Below are 14,917 nucleotides of genomic sequence, written 5' to 3'. Positions count from 1 at the left end.
AATTATATAGTAGAATTAACTTTTAATCGCTATTAATTATATCTTTTTCCCCCGGCAAATGCCTAAATGACGGTAATACTCGAACGTAGGGAGCATTAGCGAGAATTTATTTATTGCCTCTAAACAAATGTCCCTAAATGTTGTTTTTGTAGTAGTGTGCAAACCTTAGTAAATTTATAAAATTGACAAGTATCTTGCAATTTTCGGGTGTTATTTGGAAGTGTTTCAATAATTTTTTCTAACGGGTTGTGCTATTTAAGAATTCAAGTCTCTTTTGTGATTTATGGTAGGTAAAGAAAGGAGACGATGCAAGTTGATTGTCTTAAGTTATTAGGTTGTGATGAGACTGATAGAAGGCAAACAACAAATCACGTAAACAATCTCTTCACTCATAGTGTTCTAACTCTTTTTAGACATATTTTTTGGTAATACCATTCTGTTGTCACTCAAGTACATGGTCTGCTACATAGTGTATTTAAATGATCTACTTGATAGTGTTTTGTGTCCGCTCATATTTAGTGAGATAAAAATGTTCTTTATAATCATATGTGGGCTGCTCATATTATACGAGGTAAGAATGAACTTTTCAGATCCTTGATAAACCATAGGGAACTTATTTCAGTTTCTCTATCAAAAATACTTTTCAAAAACCTTCATCCCATTAAGTAATGTATATTATTCACAATCTACCATCTATGTATCTGCATGTTTCCTGTTATATCCAAAATCTTATAATTTTGAAGGACTTTTGTGGAACTTTTGTAAATTTGTGATATACACTTCTGTTGCAGTAGATGAATCCCAATAGGATTGGAACTCTTACAAAAGTACAAGATGAGTCGTATGAGGAGGTTGAATGTTGAATTTTCAACGTCTATTTTTTAACAAAATAATTATCCTTTTATTTCTTGAAATGAGTGCTAATGCTATAAAATATGTATGAAGTACACAAATCACATGGAAATAAGGGCAAATCAAATCTTATTCAGGAAGTTTCTCAATCACGAATTTTTTGAATTTTTTATTGTTCTCAAATTAATTGCTAATGATACATTACTTAAGATTATGTTGCTTTTATAAAAAAGAAAAATAACTGAAAATTAACTAATCCTCTCATAATTCATCCAGTCACATTTAAATCACAACTAATAAATCCCTCATAACTCGTAACAAATTCAAAATTTTAAAATACTTCAAGCAATTCATTCAATAGTGATGAAATTGTTGTTGGAGACAACATTTCCTTTTTAGATACATAGCCAGATACATAACCCTTTTAGATAAATAACTGTAGTGGGTATATGTATCGGTTCCTAAAATATAATAAAAATTTTCTTATTGATGCATTACATAAACAATCATGAACATGATTAATACCGATTTTTGCTTGAAATAATAGAATAATGTATCAACAATAAGATTTGTACACGATACATGGAACATATGAAACTTGTAATGTACTTGATGGCTTAAACATCAATATTATAACAAGTAAATACACAAATATCAACCAAATACATTAGAAATTTGAACATTTGGTAGAGAAGGCCATGTAGTAACACCCTCGAATCTTTTCATATTTCTATATTACATAAATATTTTTATGAACATGATTAATAATGATTTATGTTTGAAATGACTGCGATTATGTATCAACAATAAAATTTGTATTCGATACATTCTAGACAACAAACTTGTAATGTGTCAGATACTTGAAACATAAACACGATACATAAGTAAATACATAAATATCCAGAAGATGCATCAAAAATTAAATCTTAGGTAGAGAAGGTTGTGTAGTAACACCCTCGACTCCCCCTCTCCCACTCCCATTAAAAGATCCTTGTGCTGTTTGGTTATATTTTCAACAAACTGACGAGAAACAATATCTTCATTGCTCGCGGAGACATTAAATCAGTAAATTGAAACTATTTTAATTCAAAATTCTGATATACTGAAAATGCAATAGATGATGATTAAATTCCTCTATTTTTTTAGAATTTGAAACTGATGATAAATTCTAGAATAACATAGTCGTAATTCCAAATTGTTGAGTAGAAGAAAGGCTTGATACATTGGCAGATTGTATGGGTGACTTTGGGGGAGTTAAGTGTGGTGTATGGAGAATGAGAAGGATTTATATGGAGGTGAAGAGACAGAAAAAAAAAGAAGTGAAGATTCTGTAATTAATATAAATGATACAAAATTTTAGATTATGCTATCTTAAGTTTGGTGTATTTGTAAGTTTCCCTGAAATCAAAATTGGATGTCAACCAAACTAATGAAAGTTTTCCAGTCATGCGAAATTTTTCTCCTTGAATGGAACTTCACCTTAATAAGATGGTGAAAAATCAATTCGCATTGATAGTACATCTTATTATATGAAGATTCCTTGCTATGCCTTCTTGTTTTCCTCCTCTTCTATAGCTCCCAAATAATAAAAACTGGGATCACCACTAAAATATGTTAAATCTTTGTATTTTCTTTTAGTTTCCACTATGTGATAATCATATGTAGATGCAACCCCTCAATATCAAACCTTGCATATGAAGCATACTTCCTCAATAGATTTTGGGCTATGGGGGCTATTAGAAACAAATGTGTCATTTTCTCCGTTTACACAAAAATAGCATTTGGAGACTATTTGCATCCTCATTCTTTAAAGATTGTAATTAGTAACAATTCTTTTCCTCCAAACCCTCCGAAGAAAGAAAACAATTTTAAAAGGAAGACATTTTATCATTAAATAGTTCACCCACTCAAAATTAGCTCTTCAACCTCTCGTAATATGATATGTTGACTTCATAGTAAAGATCCCTTTTGAATTTTCCATCCACTACGCCTTGTAATATCCTCAACTTTGAGCTATGTTTGATATCATCGATAATATGCGCAGTCATTTAAGGTGATACACATTCCAGGAGCTTAATAACATTTCATTCTCCGTTAATTACAAATTCAATCCAATTCAACTTCCTTTCTCATGTCATCTCCCTTTCTGTGAAATATAGAGCTCGTTGCTTTGTTCAATTGTCAAACCAAAAGCTCGAATTTCAACTTATGCTGCCACCATATATCATATTTTACTTTTTCCGTTGTTGCAACCATTTTTCTCAAAACATGAGTTGCTGACGATTGTAGGATGTATCTACTCCAAAGTGAGGTAGTAAGAGTTTTGAAGTTCAACGATAGTTTTGCAAAAAGACTACTTTAAATATCATGTAGTGGTCTACATCCAATTAATCTGTTTTTTAGGGTAACATATTTCCTCCCAAGACACCCAATGCTTCCCTTTTAGACTTTTGGTGTTACCCCACAAGAATTTGACAAATATCTTGTTCAATCCTTTAAAAATGCTCGTCTCTTTCGGCCCAAATTTTGAGTTTTATGGCCGGCAAACCCAATTTTCTTCAATGTATCATAGTCTAAGTAATTCAATCTTTTAAGACTGTCGCTGGACATTGTTTTGGGCCTGATTCATTTTCACCCATGTATCCGCTGTATACAACATGTATCTACTTGATTTCCTGCATTTTGTTTTGCTTCCAGGACCTGTATATCAGACTCCAAATTTGTATATTGGCTTCCATTCCACTTCAATTGACCAAAAAATTGACTCGAGGGGAGAGTTTAGGGATTCTATGGCCCCTTGGCATGCAAATAAGGAGATTTTGGGTCCAACTAGACTCTCATGGCGTTTTACAACAAAGCAAAGAGAGGAATACAAATTAGTATACGATAAGAAAACATTTGACAATTAATAAGGCATACACATAGTATTAAATCATACAATTAGTTGACATAAACAATACACACATTATCAATCATAAGCTAATAAGGAAACAAACAAATAACACCAATCTCTTAAGATAAAAAACGGTAGTCCAAAGTAGAAAATCAACATGTCAATAATTAAATATTTGGCAGCTTGTAAGAACAAACAAATACAACTATTTTCAAGAAGTGCGACTTTATACTAATTAGCAATCTATTTAATTCATACAAACTTGACCTTCAAATAAATTAAGCAAATATTGCTTGAGATTTACAAAAATCAAGAAATAATATGATTAAACACAAGTAGAAAGTATTGGATCATGCTACTCAACCACATATATTCTAATACTATGACAAAACTTGGGGAAGATTTTGATCGAAACATAGCTTAAACTAGACCAATAATGCAACAACATATTATATTAGCAAGATAAGTAACACTTAGCTATATTCAAATGCTAAAACGGCAACTCGGTTTCAACATTAAGGAAATGATCAGAAAGCGAACACCAACAATATAATCAAAATCTAAGACTTTAAACAACTGAAGATGAATTTAATGAAGGATCTGTTGTTTTAAGATGTTGCAATTATGAGAACAAATTGAAGAGCCTAGGGTGTTGAAACCAAATTTTGATCCTCCACAATATAAATTAAAGATCAAGACTTTTCAATTTCAATGATATGAAATAACTAATTTTAGAAAATTTTTAAAAAAAATTAGTTTGCAAGTTATTTAAATAGTTGTCATTTTTTATAGTTTTTATTTAATTATGTTTATAACTTGTACATTTTATGAATATTTAAAAATCATTTTAAAAAAATATTTTATTTTTCTAGTTAATTAATTTAGTTTAAATTATGGGTATATTTTTGAAGCATTTAAGAGGGAGAAGGTAGAAAAAGAAAACAAAGGAAAGGGGTGACATAAGAAAGAATATACATACAAAATATTTGTAGAAAATAGTTTAAGAGGCTACAGAGGATACACCATATTCGCTTTCTCTTTGTCGTTACCTATCTTCCTAGATTTTCTTTCCTCCTCATTGCTATTTTCCACTAATTTGTCAACAGTCTCTTTCTTTGGGTATAGTTCTGGATGTTTTGCACAGCTGTAACGAACTCAAGTCCAATGTAACAGTAACCAACTTCTCAGCTATATTAACAAGACTAGAGCTCAATTACAAATCCACAAAGTAAATGCAACAATGAATACAACCAAAACTCAAACAGAATCATAGAGATACTAAACGTAAGAACTAGGGAATTGATTAACGGTAGAAGGGAGATGAGAAGCTTAGGCTCAGAATTGGGGATGAGAAACGTAGAAACTGTCTTTCCTATAATTCACGATCCCCTCTCACAATGATGCCACGTTCTACTTAACAATAACCTTATTGTGGATCCCGAATTATCCTTTGTGAAGGCCTAGCCTGGTTGCTTGTATTGGGCCAACTTGTCCCAATACCTATCCCTTTTATATACTTGTTAGTATAGTTATTTGGATGGGTCTGATTCATAACAATAGCATTGTTCCTCATTATTTGTATGTATTGCAATATTTTAAAACATAATCATATTTTATCCAAATTCATTTTTGAAAATTTCTTCACTCCTCTTCTTCATGCTAATGTATATGGATTTGTAAAATTTCCCTAATAAATCAACTTCTACCTTCACTCTTGAATAACTTTGTTCCTTGTAGACATGTCTACATGAAGAGACTTACCCATAACTACTCCCAAAAGGGTCTCTCTTCCAAAGAAATTTGGTGGTAACATTAGAAAAGATATCCATATAATTGTTGACGTACGATTTGTTCTTCAGTATCAAATAGAGGATCTGATTTCGAAATTCAAATTAGGTATGACCAATTGCAATCATGATGTAAAAGGGACGATTCTGATAATAGGTTTAGATAGTCTTCCAATAGTGTTGCCCTTGTAAGTACATGTTTGTTACTAAACGATCCAATATTTTGAATTCTAAAATAAAACCTATTTATAAGACATACAAAATCCAAAAAGAGAAACTGAAGAATTTCATAAAAGTAAAATCAAGTGCGCATGGTCCGTGAAGTTATTTATTTTTGAAAAAATAAAAGAGGCAACCACAATTATTTTGCTTCTCTTTTTTTTGTTATTGATTTAATAAATAATTAAGAATTCTTCTCTTCTATGTTTGTTTTGTGGTTGGGTGGGGTAGGGAAGGAATTTCTTTTTTGAATAAAGATTTTTAAAAATATGATTTTTGAAAAAGGAAAAAATCTTTTTTTATAATAAGGATAACCAAATTCGAAGAGAGTTGCTTAAGTATGTAATAAAAGTGAGAATCAAATTAGTGTAGTTCGTGAATATCATGGGGATCTCTCTTAACAATCATCATTGTCTAATTAGTTCACTATACATCATTGCATAATTAGTTCTTACCATCTAAATATCATGAAGCTCTCCCTTAAAATTTGTAAGCCTACGTTAGATCTATCACCTGATGACTACTCTACTATTTTATTCAACACATATACTTGGTCTTAACCAACAGAATGTTACATCATCATAAATTCCCTTTTGGTTAAAAAAGTACACTGTAACTCATCCTGACTTGTAACGATTATTGTACCTTCTATCATGAAATTTATACAAACTATTCACTTCTTAGTCTACCCATAAAGGAAACTCCCTTAGTAATAACTACTGGTGCATGACTGAAACAACATAATTGTCCTCATATCACAATATTTTTTTCTTAGACAACTATACCCATGCTTGCATTCTTTTAACTCTTGGAACTTTTAATGCTATGACTTATTACATTATAAATCATACTATCTTTTCGAGTGAAAATACTACTCAAGCTCTAAAACACACTTCGTCATAAGGATCTCAATAGAAACAAGGTTTACAAAATAGAGGTTGGGAGTACATCTCTCTTTTAGCTTGTACCCACAATTCATATGAATAAGAGTGCATTCTTTCTAATCTCATAACAATCTCACTCACAGGTTTCTCTCAAGACCCTCTATAGTCTTATGACTTTCTAGAAACTTTTGCTTAGAGTACTCATCAATAAGGATATGGACTTTGCTTTTCATCTACTTTGAGTATGACGGGTAGTCGAATAGATTTGAGAAACACACGACTTTGAATAAGTTTCTTATGACATAGTTCTATTTCAAGATTTAGAGTATTAAAGAAGGAAAACTTATCTTAAATGTATGTAGTCCCTCATTTATATAAGTAGGGCTCTCATAACTATAAGTAAGATCCTACTGACACGACTTCATATCCACCTTAGGGTACTTTAACCCAGTGCTCAAATACAAAGTTTGTCATGCTCCAAGCCTACATCCTGGACGTGGCCGATACTCGACAACCATTTTTTATCCCCAAGTAAAGTTTTGGCTTGGTTGACTAGTTAGCGGAATACTCACTCAAGCAATATTACTTAAAATAGAAATTTGAAAATTTAAACTCAATGCAAATATTCTACTCATTTATCTCTAAAATACTCAATAACATAAGTATAATAGTTTGCAAAAAAAATCACGGAAAAGTAAGTATTGAAAGACTTCTCAACCTTATCTATCAATGAAGTCTCTAATGTTTAAGATAGGTATTAGGGCAAGACCCAGGACTCCTCAAAACAACTAAGTAAATGGTAAGTCTTCCGGAATACAATGAGGTTCACTAAAAGCTATCAAGAGTGTAGAGTGATCTCAACGACGCACATGTTGATGATCCTGACATCTTAAAAATATACATGTCAAATGACATCACTACATTTGAATGTACGAGTATGTAATATAACTAAAACGAAATAAATGTATGAAAAAACTGCAATATGTGTTAAATAAACTCAAGTAATGTAACGAATTAAAAGAATGAAACTGTTTGAGATTTTGCACAAATACTAACCCATCTCCGAAACTCAACATGATATGTGATATATAAAAATACACTTTAACTCTATTATGAGATTCTCTAACCGACAATCATCACTATGAGCTATACAATAATACAACGTCTTGTCCACACTGCCAGGACTTTTCTATCAATTAAATGGATCCACTAAGCTCTTCCAAAGGCATTAAGGATTCATCTAAAAAGTATGATCTTGAACCCGTGTTGGCAAGACATGGTTTATGGGAGATCTGAGATGTTTGGACTCTCCCTCGTTGTGCTTAATACTAATCCCAACAATATATATTCTTGCTCAAATGTATAAAAACATTTCTCTTTCTCTAGTTTGATATAATTTCTCAAGCTAGCCTTTTAAAAGAGTTATCCGCTTTGAAATATCTCTACATCTCATTGCTCATTTAGAAAACAATGTTTCTCTTTTTTCAAAGTAAAAATACTTTCTCTTGGTTAAGAAAATATTCATGGCTCAATAGATAATTTGGTAAGCCAATGATTTTTTCTGTGTTTCAGAATACGGTTAACGAACATGTTAACAAATTGATTACGATAAATTGGATCGGATTTTGCTGTTTTTTTCTACAGTACCTTGACTTGACATGAGCATGGAAAGGGTTCAAGAATCAGTTTTCTTTTTATAAGGGATAAAATCACTTATTTTTGGATTTTTTACCCCATATTGTAAGGTGGATCTCGAATGATATGAATGATCTCCCTCCAAGACGAACATATGACTTTCATCGAATACGACATTTCGCAGAATTCTATATGTATCTATGATATCGAGTATCGAATTCTGTTTACTCACTTTAAATTTAGTATCTGTTTCCCTCCCTTTCCTTCTAGGATTGGAAATCCCGTTAAAAAAAATAAACCTCTTTAAGAGGTAATTTCTTTGTACTTAATTTTTCTAAAACCTCCTTTAAATCTTTTTAAAAAATGGGTCTACTCTTTTCTTCATGTAAAAAAACATATGGGAAGTACTTAGTTCTCTTATACTCTATCTTAAACTCCTCTTTACTTCCTCAAAATTCAGTTTAAACTGTAATATTTTGTTTAAAAATTCTCAATTAAAATTCAATGAATACTCGTGACTAAGGTTCATGCTGAAATTATAGACGTGAATGAATCAACTCAAGGATCTGAATAAGAATATAGAAAATTCAATACTCAGATTTCAAGAACTCATAACTAAAGGACACTATTCATCTCAAGAATACTCAATTCATAGAGTTCAAACTGAAATATAGACATGATCTGACCAACTCAATAATCATAATGCATAATATATATGAATTTAATAATTAGGAATAAAATTTCCAAAAGAATCGGGAACTCAAGAACTCAAAATCAACTAATTTGAAGAAACTCAAATCTAAGGATAGAATCCCAGATTACCCTTTTATTGATTTGAAAGTAGATGTATGGAATGTAGAAGAAATAGTCTAACACTATGTTATCCTTACATACCTGGAAGAACGAGGTTTTTGGCAAAATCCATGGAACTCGAAGAACACTTGAACCTTAGTTTTTCTTCTCTTCGAACCATGTTTTAATATCATGAAGTGTTAATTAACGTAAAGTAATTGATTAACACTTTTTAATCCCTTAATTAGGTGTAAAACATCATGGTTTAAGCTTAGAATAGGGGTTAAAATGACGTAGTTTATATACCAAATGTATATGAGAAAGACCAAAACGACCCCAACTTTTAAATTTGTCAAGATACCTGAAGGGGGTTTCGCAGACTGTTAAGATATCACGGTCCATGAAATTTTACGGGCCGTATATACGGACATAAAACTTCACTTGGACGACAATGCTTCTTTAAAGGAGATATAACTTTTTACCCCGAACACAAAATGAGGAAAACTTGATGGTTTTTGAAAGACTCACAGACCTATAATTTAATAGGTCATGAGCCACCTAATTCATTAGGTAATGAGAGATATGATCGTTTGAAGTTGACCCAAAACTTAAAATTGATGGGTGACTTGTATGGAACCCCAAATGGACCGTACAAGCAACCACGGGCCGTCTAGGGTCCCGTCTAGGTGACCCCTTCCTTGGCAGCCTTTAACGGTTTGTCACACTACCCTAAACGAGTTGTGGTCCCTTGAACGGTCCGTATAGTGATTCATGAAGAGTCCATGGACCATTTTGGGTTCGTGTTCTTTTCCGTTAATCCTCTTTGGACTTTCTCAATGTTTGAAGTGCTAGACGAACGATTATAATTTTAAGAGTAGAGTTGCGAGGTGTTATAGAATGATTTGAGGGAGAGCTTAGAAATTTTTGAGGTATTACAGTCACATCAAGTTATAATTGATACCTGAATTGATTCAACTAACTGTCAATTTTTTTTTGAAAATTCAATTTCTATTTTTTGGTCGAGTGCCGATTTTCCAAATGGATAAATCGATAATGTTTTTAAATATAAGCCTTTTTTCCTTTTTTAATTATAAACTAGCCCTAATACATCCCTAATCAGCCAATTACCTTTTAGATATCTACAAATAACTTCCCAATTCTTCATTTCTTTCCATTTCGGTGTTAAATTGCTATCAATCATTAACTCTGGTATTTTGGGTTTTATTATGTTACACTTTCAACATTTACATGGATATTCCTCCTTTTCCTCGTGAAAAAAAATAAGTCTAGTGTGATGATATTGTAAGCTACTTACTGAAAATATGATTCAGTGTCTACATTAATTATGGTGAAACATATAACCAAATATTTGCATTGAAATATATAGTGAGGATATCATATTCTTTGCATAGGAATAGACACTCAGATGCAAATCTATCTTAAAATTTGAATTTGAATTTCCGTATGATTATTTCTTTGTTGAGGTCAAAATTATCGAATTTCATCTGAACCTATGATGATGAATGTATACACTAATACCCTTAATAAAACAGAGTTTTTTCCCCAATTTGATTCATTTTATAGAGAAGACCCAAAAATCTATGAACTGCCAAACATGGATAGTTTGGGGCTTTTAGGAGTATGCATAGGGTTCTAGTGTTTTAATAAATAAGTGAAAGTATTTTTTTTGTTAAACAAATACTACTATTTACTAATATATATAATATAACAATAAATCTTTACAAACAAAGATATCCACATTAATACTTGGCTTATAGAACTACAAATCATTTTACATGAAGACCTGTTGAGCCTTGCAAAAGTAATTCTTTCTTTGTCTACTTTTGAAATTCTTAATAAAAAATAATATGAGGTCTATTAATTAGGAAACCAGAGAAGGTAGTGAGGGGAAATGAGGAGTCCTTAATTAAGAAATCCTATCTTAGTTAAATTTGTAGGCTTACCGAGTGGTTCTATCATGCATATTTGTTGTCCTCTTCGGTTGTTTTGTTTTTAAATGTTAGGCTAATTGTGATTTTGGACATGCTCGAGCAAGTGTAATGATGTGTAATTTGTTTTAGCTTTTTCAATAAAACATTAAATTTGCCTAAAAAATAAGGGGTCTCGTTTTTTACTTTCAATTTTTTAAGCACGAATAACGTGGGGTTTCTGTTTGATTTCAAAGTTTTGAACACAAATAACGTGTCTTTTTACATGTTGTTAAAGTTTTAACACATATATCATGGATCTCTTTGTCTTCTTCTACAGTTTTGAACACTAACAAGTTAGAGTCTCTTTGTCTACTATCAATTTTTTAATACAAAGTATGAGAGGTTTTCGTTTGCTTATGAAGTCTTAACACAAAAAATGTGGTTTTTTGATTGCATTTGGAGTTTTTAACACGAATAATATGAGTTCTCTTTATTTGCTTCTAGACTTTAACACTTGTTACATGGAATAGGGTCTCTTTGTCTGTTTCTAGTGTTTTTAGCACAAATAATGTTAGCTCTTTCTCTTCTTCGAAAGTTTTTAACACAAATAACATGGTTTGTTTGTTTTTGGATCCTTTAAAAAAAAATAATGTGTCTTTTTTTTTTTTGCTTTCAGACTTATGACCACTACAAATATGGGGTCTCCTTATTTGGTTTTGAAATCTTTTAACACAAAAATATGTTGGATTTGTCTAATAAACAAAAATGATGATCTTAATTTAGCTTCTAAAATAGATTTTTTTTGAATAATAAATTCCAAATCTAAAAATAGCTACTTAAATATTTAATCAAGGTAAAAATGATGATAATAATAATAATAATAACAATAAAGTGTGCACAATTTTGTGAAGTTCAATTTTTACTTTTAGAAATAAAATAAGCAATCACACTTGTTTTCGCCCATTTTTTTTTGTTTTTTTAATTTTAAATAAATAGTTGATAAAATTTGGTTGTGGTTGGTTGGTGTGGGAGAGATTTTTTTAATAAAGAATTTTTTAAAAATGAAATTTTTTAACAAGGACAAATTTTCTATTTAATAAGGATCACAAAATTCAAGGAGAGCGGCCTAAGTATCTCATCAAGGTGCAAATAAAATGTGCATAATTCGTATTTTAATTTCTTTCTAGACGGACTTGACGTCTATGTCGTATATTAAAGGCTTTCTAGACGGACTAGACACATATGTCATACATATAGAGCATAGCTTACTAGGGATCCACATGGATTGAGTTAGACTATCGATGGACTGCACCAATACAATCTCATAGTGTTACATTAAGTTATAACTTATAACTCATTAGACAAATTAATTTAATTGTCAACTTTTTTTTATAAGAATTTGATTTTCAGATTGTCCGGCAATTGGGATAACACTCCGAAAGGCTCAATTGATCATATTTTATTTTTTTACTAGTATTTTCCATTTTAAAAATATTTAAAAAACTAACCGTATTCTTTATCATCCAATTACATTTTAAAAATATATAATTAGCTACTCCTTCTTCACTTCTCTCTTAAGTTGTATAAATTATGAACTTCACAATTTTTTTCTTTTATTAAATTGAATTTTAAATATTTACATGGATAAATTTCCTACTACTTGAAGACGAGCAAAAACGTATCTCATATGACGATATTTAAGAAATTAAATGACGATTTGATTCAATATCTACAATGTGATAAAACAAATCAGCATAAATTCACATCGGACTATAGCGAGGATATCATTGTTTTACCATGGGCACTTGCTTAGGCATAATCATTCAGTTTTAAATTCAAATCTTTCTTAAAATTTGAAGTTTGAATTATTTAACGTAAAATGGTAATTTTAGATTCACAATTTTTCGTAAAATATATATTTCAAAATTAATTGCGTTGAACATTAATATTTAATATACTACTTCTCATATGTGTTGTACATGTATTGCATAATAACATAATACACAATTTTATAAATAATATCAACATTATTAAATTACATAACCCAAAAAAGTTGTATTGATAAAATGAGGCATACATCCGACATGAAAGTATTAGAATTGATAAAGTTTTTATTTTTTTAAATTGAAACTAATGGAATTGATAAAGGTTTTTTTTCCTGAAAATTGAAATTTCTACAAGAGATGATAAAGTTTATAACCAATTATTGTTGGGTTGTCAATGTTTATACCCTCCACATCCTTAGGAACCAATTGAGCTGAAAAATCTTCTCTTAGAATCTGAATTTTGAATTCGATTTTGTCAGAATTGCATTCTGAGAGTTCAAACACAAGTCCATCCCCCTCTTTTAGATTGTTATCACCCGCAAAATTTTTCTATCCAGTACTAAATTTGTATTTAGTTTTGGCTCCACCATATAACAAGTTCCACTTCTTTCCACCAAAAGTAAGAACTGTAGGGGCTCCAGCAAAAGGAAGCTCTTTGTTCATTTTCTTGGGGTAAGTACTGTCAAACATTCAAAAACAATTTACAAAAATAAAAGTCAAGAATCAAGAAAAACCCAAAGTGTCCAGCTCTAACCTATATATATATATATATATATATATATATATATATATATATATATATATATATATATATATATATATATATGAAACTGAACATTAAGCTTGAAACCAAGAACATCTAACCTGGAATGCACCACCCCAAAACTAAAATTCTCCCCCCACCCACCTAGTATTTTTAACACTCGGGAAAATGTTAGGTTTAACTAGAGCCTGAACATAAGGATAAATTTAATACAAAAATTTCCCCTAAGTTTGTAAACCATCTAATCATTTTATGGGGTTTAGGAATCAAGGCCTAATAGAGGAGTGCCAAGCAAAACGAGCAAGCAAAGGCCAAAAGTCAAGGCTGACCCAAACTTGGAGCTACTGCCTCAAGGCTCCACGACAACCACCACGGATCATGGTCAATACCACGTTCAATGGAAGGCTTTACGGAGTTTCATTTGACAAGAGAAAGGAGCCCCAAGTGTCCTAGACACTGCCCCAACCCTCATGAGTGGACCACGGGTCGTGGTAATCTCTGCGACTTGTGAGGTGGGGAATGAGACTCCATTATTTTTTTCGTAGGAAATGGGGATTTAGGGGAGCTATTGCCCAAAGAACCATTGGCACCATAACGGGCGTTGGTGAACTTGACGAGGGGAATGGGGGATCGTGAACTTGATTTAGTTTTTGTAGGAATTGGCAAGCTTGAAGAGGCTATTGCCTCAATCCTCACGACAAGCACCACGAGTCGAGATGCTCCATGTGATTCGTGAACCTGGACGAGTTCTTTTTATGAAGGTTAATTTAGACTTTTACTTTTAAGTCCAATTGATGTGGGGTGTTTTGGGTTGTTTAAGGGTAAAATATAAACAGGGTTTTAAGTCTTTTTCATCCATTTACAAGACTCAAACTCAAAACCAAAAAATATTCTCCCAAACCCAATCTTCTCAAATATTTCTCTCTCAAAATTTCCTCCATTGAAAAACACCAAACGCTTCATTTATGTTGTTTATCCTATATTATAATGAAATTGACATTGATTAGGGGTTTTATTTCTAAATTTCCCTCGAATCCATGTGTTTTCCCCATGCCCCCAACTTTATAAAAATTATGATGGGTTTCTTTATGAATTATAAATATGTGGGATAATATGTATGCGGATTTAGTGATTAATCGTATGTATATGCTTATAGTATTAATTCTAAGTGTGATTTAAGATATGATTTATGACCCTTGAAGGGTAAATTGTAAGTGTTGAATCTTTAATTATGGCCTTGAAGGCAATGCATCAAGGTAATCCTATGTCCAAGATTATGACATATGAATGGTTTGATCCACTTGAAAGGTGGAGGTTAGTACATTTTTGTGTATA

This window comes from Solanum lycopersicum, chromosome 7 (assembly GCF_036512215.1).
Source record: "Solanum lycopersicum chromosome 7, SLM_r2.1".
In the NCBI taxonomy this organism is placed as follows: Eukaryota; Viridiplantae; Streptophyta; class Magnoliopsida; order Solanales; family Solanaceae; genus Solanum; species Solanum lycopersicum.
Note: the sequence above shows the minus strand (reverse complement) of the source record.